At 41.6% G+C, this 7,397-nt stretch overlaps 1 pseudogene; it reads left to right on the top strand.

Moving 5' to 3' along the window:
* Positions 1-2,780: 2,780 nt before the first annotated feature.
* LOC119307930 lies at positions 2,781-4,472 on the top strand (annotated as a pseudogene).
* The last annotated feature ends 2,925 nt before the right edge of the window (positions 4,473-7,397 follow it).

Here is a 7,397-nt window from a genome sequence, read left to right as displayed (position 1 = left end):
GTTTTTACATTTTTTTAGTTTTTATTTTTGTTATATTCTATGTTAAAATAATTCGGGACTACAAAAGGTTCTAAATTTTCAAGAAATTGTGAATTATCAAAAACAGTTCTTGAATTCAAAAAAATGTTCATGATTTACAAAAGAATGAGCATTTTTAATTTTAATGATTTTTTCATTTTGATGAACCATTTTTTAATAATGATTACCAACTTTTTGTATTTTATGAACATATTTTGAACTTGATGAACAAAATTTGTATTTAAGAACATTTTTTTTGAATAAATAATGAACAAATTTTGAATTCAAAGAACAAATTTGAAAGTGATGAAATTTTCTTCAAAATGATGAACAAAAATAGAACATTTTTTCTTGAAAATGATGAACAAATTTTGAATCCAAAGAACAAATTTGAAAGTGATGAAAATCATGAATTTGAAAAGAAAAAAGTGAAAAGGTAAAGAAGGAAAATAGAAAAGGAAAAGGTAAAAAGAAAGGAAAAAAGAAAAAAGAAAATGAAAGAAAAATAAGAAAAAGGAAAAAAGAAAAAGAAAAAATAGGAAAGAGAATAAAAACAAAAAAGACAAAAAGAAAAATCGGTAGAGAAAAAAATTGTTTTGCGAAGGTTCTTCCCAAAACCGGTGGGAAATAAACCACAAAATTGGTCGGCCATACGCTGATCGGGAGCTCGGGGGGTGTGCGCTACGTCACTAGCGCGCGACCTACGTGTTGTATATGATCTGCACCAAGCAGATCCAAATCATCGAGCATAGCATTAACCAGAAGCAATGGAACAAAGTTGTTTTTGCATAATTGCTACCAGCCATATGTGATGAATATACACCACAATATGTTGTGAACAATTCACTTGAAAAATAGATATGGGGTAACACAATGGAATAGCTCCTCTTCATCCTTGAAGTCGCGTGGATCGTGGCCTGTACCAGCTCACCGAAACGGCCCACAAGGTAGAAAATAAAGGAATGTTGTCCTATAGGCATCGCAGGCCGATCCGCGCGCGTAAGCTTTCGGGCCGACACGGCACAACCCTTATATGAACGGGCTGACATGGGTCGCGTCGTGACAGGCCTTTTTATGGCTGTGGCCAGGTTTGTTCTGAGCTGACGACCATCGCCAAATTCGGGCGCCCCTATTTGGCAACCTTGGCGCCCCCAATTGGGATTACAAAATGTTTCTAAAATTTTAAAATGTTATGAATTTACAAAAAACACTCGTGAATTCAAAAAATGTTCGTGATTTACAAAAGAATGATCTTTTTAAAACTTCGATGAACTCTTTTACAAACCATTTTTATGAGCATTTTTAAATAATGATGACCAATTTTTTGTCTTTGAACAAATTTTGCATTTGATGAACAATTTTTTAACTTGATGAACAAAATTTCTACTCAAGAACTTTTTTTGAAAAAATGAAGAACAAAATTTGAATTTGATGAACATTTTTTGGAAACTACAAACAAAAATAGAATTTGATGAACATCTTTTTAGTTCGACGAACAATTTTTTTAACCTAATAAACAGAAAGTATAATTTGATGAACATTACTTGAATTTTTGAACATTTTTTTACATGGTTGAACATTTTTTGAATGAAATGAACAAAAATATGTTCATGAATTTGAAAAGAAAAAATGTGGAAAAAGTGAAAAGTTAAAGAAGAAAAAATAGAAAAGAAAAAGGAAAACAGTAATATAATAAAGAAAAAGTTAAAAAAGAAAATTAATAAATTAGGAAAGAAAAAATGAAATAGAAAAACGGGTAGAGAAAAAAAAGGATTTTGGGTTCCCAAAACCGATGGAAAATAAACCGCAAAATGGGCCGGCCATACGCGCTGTATAGGATCTGCGGCCGAACTCATTCGGTCCTTCCCCCGAGATTAGAGTGGAGCTCTGCTCTTGCCCTACTCCTTCTCAGCCGCCGCCGCCGCCCCCCAATTCACGACCGCGACCGCGTCCGACGCGCCGTCATCTTGTCCCTTTTTTCTCTCCCGGCCGGGCCCCTACAATTTTGATTTCAGCAGACAGGCGTTATACTATCTTGTAAGCTTGCAATAATTCTAGTCCTGTTGTTCGTGAAGGTGTTTTCCCTTGCATTGTTCCATCAATCCAGATGCCTAGGGTTGTGATTTTGTTTGATCCTGTTGCTTTTAGGTTACTTGTATACTGTTTACTTCACAGAGGCCGGAATCAATGTTCTTCGTTCTCTGTAAGATATGCCAGATGCTTTAATTAATGTTCTTTTGGAAGCTAGACACCGGCATTTCCAAAGTTTACAGTAAAATATGTCAAAATTCATGAGATCAGTTCTCGCTACTGTCTGATTATCCTATATGCTTCAAAAATTCGATCCTTTTTTGACCTTGATTCTGTAAATGTCAAGAAGCAAACCTAGAAATCTCAGAGCATGCATGATATAGCTAATAGCTTTGGTTCTATTGATGCGTGCAACATTCCCAGGTCTAAGTAGCACTGACAACTCAGTCCTCATTACATGTTGTGGTTTTCACAGTGCTCAGTTAAACACTTCCTATTATGTCTGTTCAACAGATAAGTGTTATCTTGCGGACGCATATTTGCTTTTCTTAATGTATGTGTGTCAACACGGAAAGGTTCACATTTGTTGGTATACATATGCTTCTTGATGTCCTGTGGTACTGTAACCTAATAATCTTCGTATGCTTCGCTCTAATGTCTCTAATTTCAGTGCAGTATGATGTATACCTGCTGAACGTTAAGATTACCCATCAACACAGCTGCTTTCCTCGATGGAGGATCTCCCAGAGCACTGCTAGCAGAGATTGTCAAGAAGGTTGCCAAGAGAAGTGATCTGAATTCGTTTTCCCTTGTGTCAAAGCAGCTCTACTCCATTGAGGCATCACAAAGGGGTGTCATCCGTGTCGGCTCTGGCCTTCACCCTGCTAGAAAAGCCTTGGCATCACTGTGTTCCCGGTTCCCAAATTTGTGGAAAGTGGAAATTGATTACTCTGGTTGGACCAGTGGCCATGGGAATCAGTTGAGCAATAAAGGCCTCCTTGTGATCTCATCATGTTGTCCCTCACTAACTGATCTAACCTTAAGCTTCTGTTCACGCATCAAGGATTCTGGTCTTGGATATCTCGTCAATTGCAAGAAATTGATGTCTCTGAGGCTGAACTCCATCCAAAAAATAACTTCAGGTGGGATCCTCTCGGTGGTAGTTGGTTGCAAGACTCTATCTGCTCTCCACCTTATTGACTGTGAGAAAATCGGGAGCGAAGGCTGGCTGGAGAACCTTGGTTGTGAGGGATCATTGGAAGAGCTTGTTGTGGAGAACTGCAAAGGAATCAGCCAGTATGACCTCCTAAAGTTTGGACCGGGATGGATGAAGCTCCTGAGGTTTAAATTTGACCCTGACCCCATGAGTTGTTCCTGGAATATATATGGTAGTGATGATCTCTCGTATGTGGCTCACTACCCATATAAATACGATTTTTGTTGCGAGAGTTTGACGGATTTGTCATTGGCACACATTGCAACTAAGCCAGGAATAGGACTTCGTTTTCTCTTGGGGAAGTGCAAAGCATTGGAGAAACTGCGTCTGGAGTATATCAATGGCCTAAATGACAGTGACATGATTACGCTATCCAAGTGCTGCAAAAACCTTAGAAGCATCTCACTTTGGCTCCTGCCACAGTTCTATGGTGGCAATTTCAGGACGGCATTTACTGATGACAGCCTGAAATCTCTAGCTGTCAGTTGTCCTATGCTTGAGTCTATTGAACTCACGTTTGATGGTTGTGAGCCCTTATATCCATCAGAAATAGGCTTCACACAGGATGGCCTTATCATGCTCATTCAGTCTTGTCCGATTCGTGTTCTTGTGCTAAGGGGTGCCAACTTTTTTGCTGACAAGGGGATGAAGGCCCTCTCATCTGCTCCATTACTGGAGACACTCGAGCTTGTGTGCTGCAGAGCAATAACAGATGCTGGGATGCGTTTCATTGCGCGTGCCCCATGCTTGATCAATCTCACACTCCGGATCTGTGCACAGGTGACTGATGCTGGAGTGGCCATGCTAGTACATGCACTGAAGTTAGAGTCTCTGATCATTGAAGGCTGCGACCGGGTCTCTAAGAAGGCTGTGAAGAGGGTTGGTGAATCAGCTCAGTGCCACACTTCCAAAAAAAGATCGGTTCAGTACTCCGCCGAGTCTGCAAGCCCGGCCGAATTAAAAAGAATTAGCTACTAATGCTGTTGAGTTTAAAACCATCTGCTGGGTTCATGCTGGACTTCGGACGACTTCAGACGGTGCACCACTAGTGTGTTACTCTACGTTGCTACTCCCTTTGTCCTAGAATATAAGATGTTATTACAACCTATATACTCACATATACTACTTTGTGTATTTTTATGTGTTTGCACTTGACAAAATTCACTTATTCTGCCCAAGATTCGGTATTTCAGGTCGTGAACTTGCAGATCGTAGCAGTGCAACTTGATTCTCCATGCGGTGTTCAACATAATTATTTGGCTGTTTGCTTTCGCTGTACTTCTGCAACCTGTAATGCTCTCTCTCGACCCTTTTTTTTCCTGACGTGCATATGTACGGTACCTAGCAAGCATCGATGATTCCCATAGTCTGTTCTGTTTAAGTTAGCAAAGGGTTTGAAGGCCTAGCTGGTTTTAAATAAAAAAGAAGACCTTTTTGTAGGCTGGGCAAGGGCAATTTGCAAGGATATGTGTGAGTTTTACTCGCAACTGCAAAAGATTGACTCCAGATACATACATGCTGCAACAGTGCAATAGACGCAGTGTTCATATGTTTCAAAATACGGAGAATCCAAATACGGAAGGCCAGATAAAAGACAATATCATAAGACGGGACTATCGAGGAGGTTTTTTTTCGGTTGAGCATCTATTGAGGTTGACTTTTCCTTTGACTTTTGGGTGATCATCTATCGAGGTTTACGTTTTCTTTGAATTTTTTTTGAGACAATTCATGAAGCCTTTATTAATCCGTCACCACAGTTACAGGGACGAAAGAAAAATTAACGTAGTGGCCTAACCAGACACGGTGGCCCGCCCCTAACTTTAAAGCATGCTGCGCTAAATTATGAGCATCGACATTCGAGCCCCTAAACTCATGAACAAAATTACATAAAGTAAAGCTATGAGAATGTTCTATGATCTCGTGAATAATTGCACCTTAAGCTGTCCCATTAATCTGCTTGATGTCATCGATCACAACTTTGCAGTCTGAGGCCACCTGAATGGAGTGAAGTTGTAAAATCATCCGCCAACGCCATTGATTCTCTCATCGCCAATGCCTCTAGGGTGGATGGGTCGGTGATAGCTGAAAAGCCAATAGTGGATGCACCCAGGTATGATCCATCAGAATCTCTTGCTATGGCTGCAATGGTTCCCTCCCCTAACCTTCCCGCGACGGCAGCATCCACATTAATCTTCGCCACCCTAGCCGGGGGGGGGGGGGGCAATCCAGTGCATGGGTCTCGGTGCCCTTGTGCTAGCTCCTGCCACCGGTGGTTTTCTCAAAGTATGTATGTCTGTCAAGTAAGATTTGATGAATAAGTGGGTAGACAAGGGGCTCTTCGCTCCCCAAACTGCCCAGAGGGTGACTGCCATATGCATGAACATGTCGGGTGACAGAGATTCATTCAGAGCAAATAAACAATCCCTAGGATTAATGTTGGTGTGCTGGCTTATCTCCTGCACTAAACTGTCGTCCTCTAGTGCCCAAATACACATGGCCATAGTGCAGTCAACCAAAGTATGGCGCCAAGAGTCTGGGGCTCCACAGATCATGCATGCCGCAGAATCAGACATATGTCTATGCTCAAGCACATCCGCTGTTGGTATCGAGCTCCTTGCTAGCCTCTATAGGAAGAACTTGATCTTGGGTGGTAGTTTAGCCTTCCAGAGGGTAGACCAAGCATTAATCTCCCGCTCCAACCCGAAAGATCCTGCAACCTCCTCAATCCAGCTCTCCCTAGTGAGCTTAGTGTTCAATATAATTATGTATGCCGATTTGACAGAGAAACCGCCCCTTTTCTCACCGCACCATGCCCAGAAGTCGCTAATGTTTCTTGTGCATAGCGGAATACTTAAGATGGCATGGGATCTCGCACAAAAGGTCAACATCCGCCCCTGGAGGAAAATCTGTATACACTACAATTCTCATGCTTGGGGGTTGGGAGCACGTAATGGAGGAGGGGCCCTGTGAAGAAAATATGCCCTAGAGGCAATAATAAAGTTGTTACTTATATTTCCTTATATGATGATAAATGTTTATTATTCATGCTAGAATTGTATTAACCAGAAACTTAGTACATGTGTGAATACATAGACAAAATAGAGTGTCCCTAGTATGCCTCTACTTGACTAGCTCGTTAATCAAAGATGGTTAAGTTTCTTGACCATAGACATGTGTTGCCATTTGATGAACGGGATCACATCATTAGGAGAATGATGTGATGGACAAGACCCATCCGTTAGCTTAGCATTATGATCGATTAGTTTTATTGCTATTGCTTTCTTCATGACTTATACATATTCCTCCGACTATGAGATTACGCAACACCCGAATACCGGAGGAACACTTTGTGTGCTATCAAACGTCACAACGTAACTGGGTGATTATAAAGATGCTCTACAGGTGTCTCCGAAGGTGTTTGTTGGGTTGGCATAGATCGAGATTAGGATTTGTCACTCCGAGTATCGGAGAGGTATCTCTGGGCCCTCTCGGTAATGCACATCACTATAAGCCTTGCAACCAATGTGACTAATGAGTTAGTTACGGGATGATGCATTACGGAACGAGTAAAGAGACTTGCCGGTAATGAGATTGAACTAGGTATGATGATACCGACGATCGAATCTCGGGCAAGTAACATACCGATGACAAAGGAATGACATATGTTGTTATGCAGTTTGACCGATAAAGATCTTCGTAGAATATGTAGGAGCAAATATGAGCATCCAGGTTCCGCTATTGGTTATTGATCGGAGATGTGTCTCGGTCATGTCTACATAGTTCTCGAACCTGTAGGGTCCGCACGCTTAACGTTCGATGACGATTTGTATTATGAGTTATGTGTTTTGGTGACCGAAGTTTGTTCGGAGTCCCGGATGAGATCACAGACATGGCAAGGAGCCTCGAAATGGTCGAGCGGTAAAGATTCATGTATTGGAAGGTTGTATTCGGACATCGGAATGATTCCGAGTGATTCGGGTATCGGAGTACCGAGGGGTTAGGCCTCATGGGCCATCGGAGAGAAGAGGGGACATCCCACAAGGGGGAGGCGCGCACCCCCCCAAGGGGAGTCCGAATAGGAAGGGGGGGGGGGGCCCCCTTTCCCTCTTCCCCTCGTCTCCTTCCCTCTTTC

Source organism: Triticum dicoccoides, chromosome 5B, assembly GCF_002162155.2.
Source record: "Triticum dicoccoides isolate Atlit2015 ecotype Zavitan chromosome 5B, WEW_v2.0, whole genome shotgun sequence".
In the NCBI taxonomy this organism is placed as follows: Eukaryota; Viridiplantae; Streptophyta; class Magnoliopsida; order Poales; family Poaceae; genus Triticum; species Triticum dicoccoides.
Note: the sequence above shows the minus strand (reverse complement) of the source record. Positions and strands in the feature narration are given on the sequence as shown.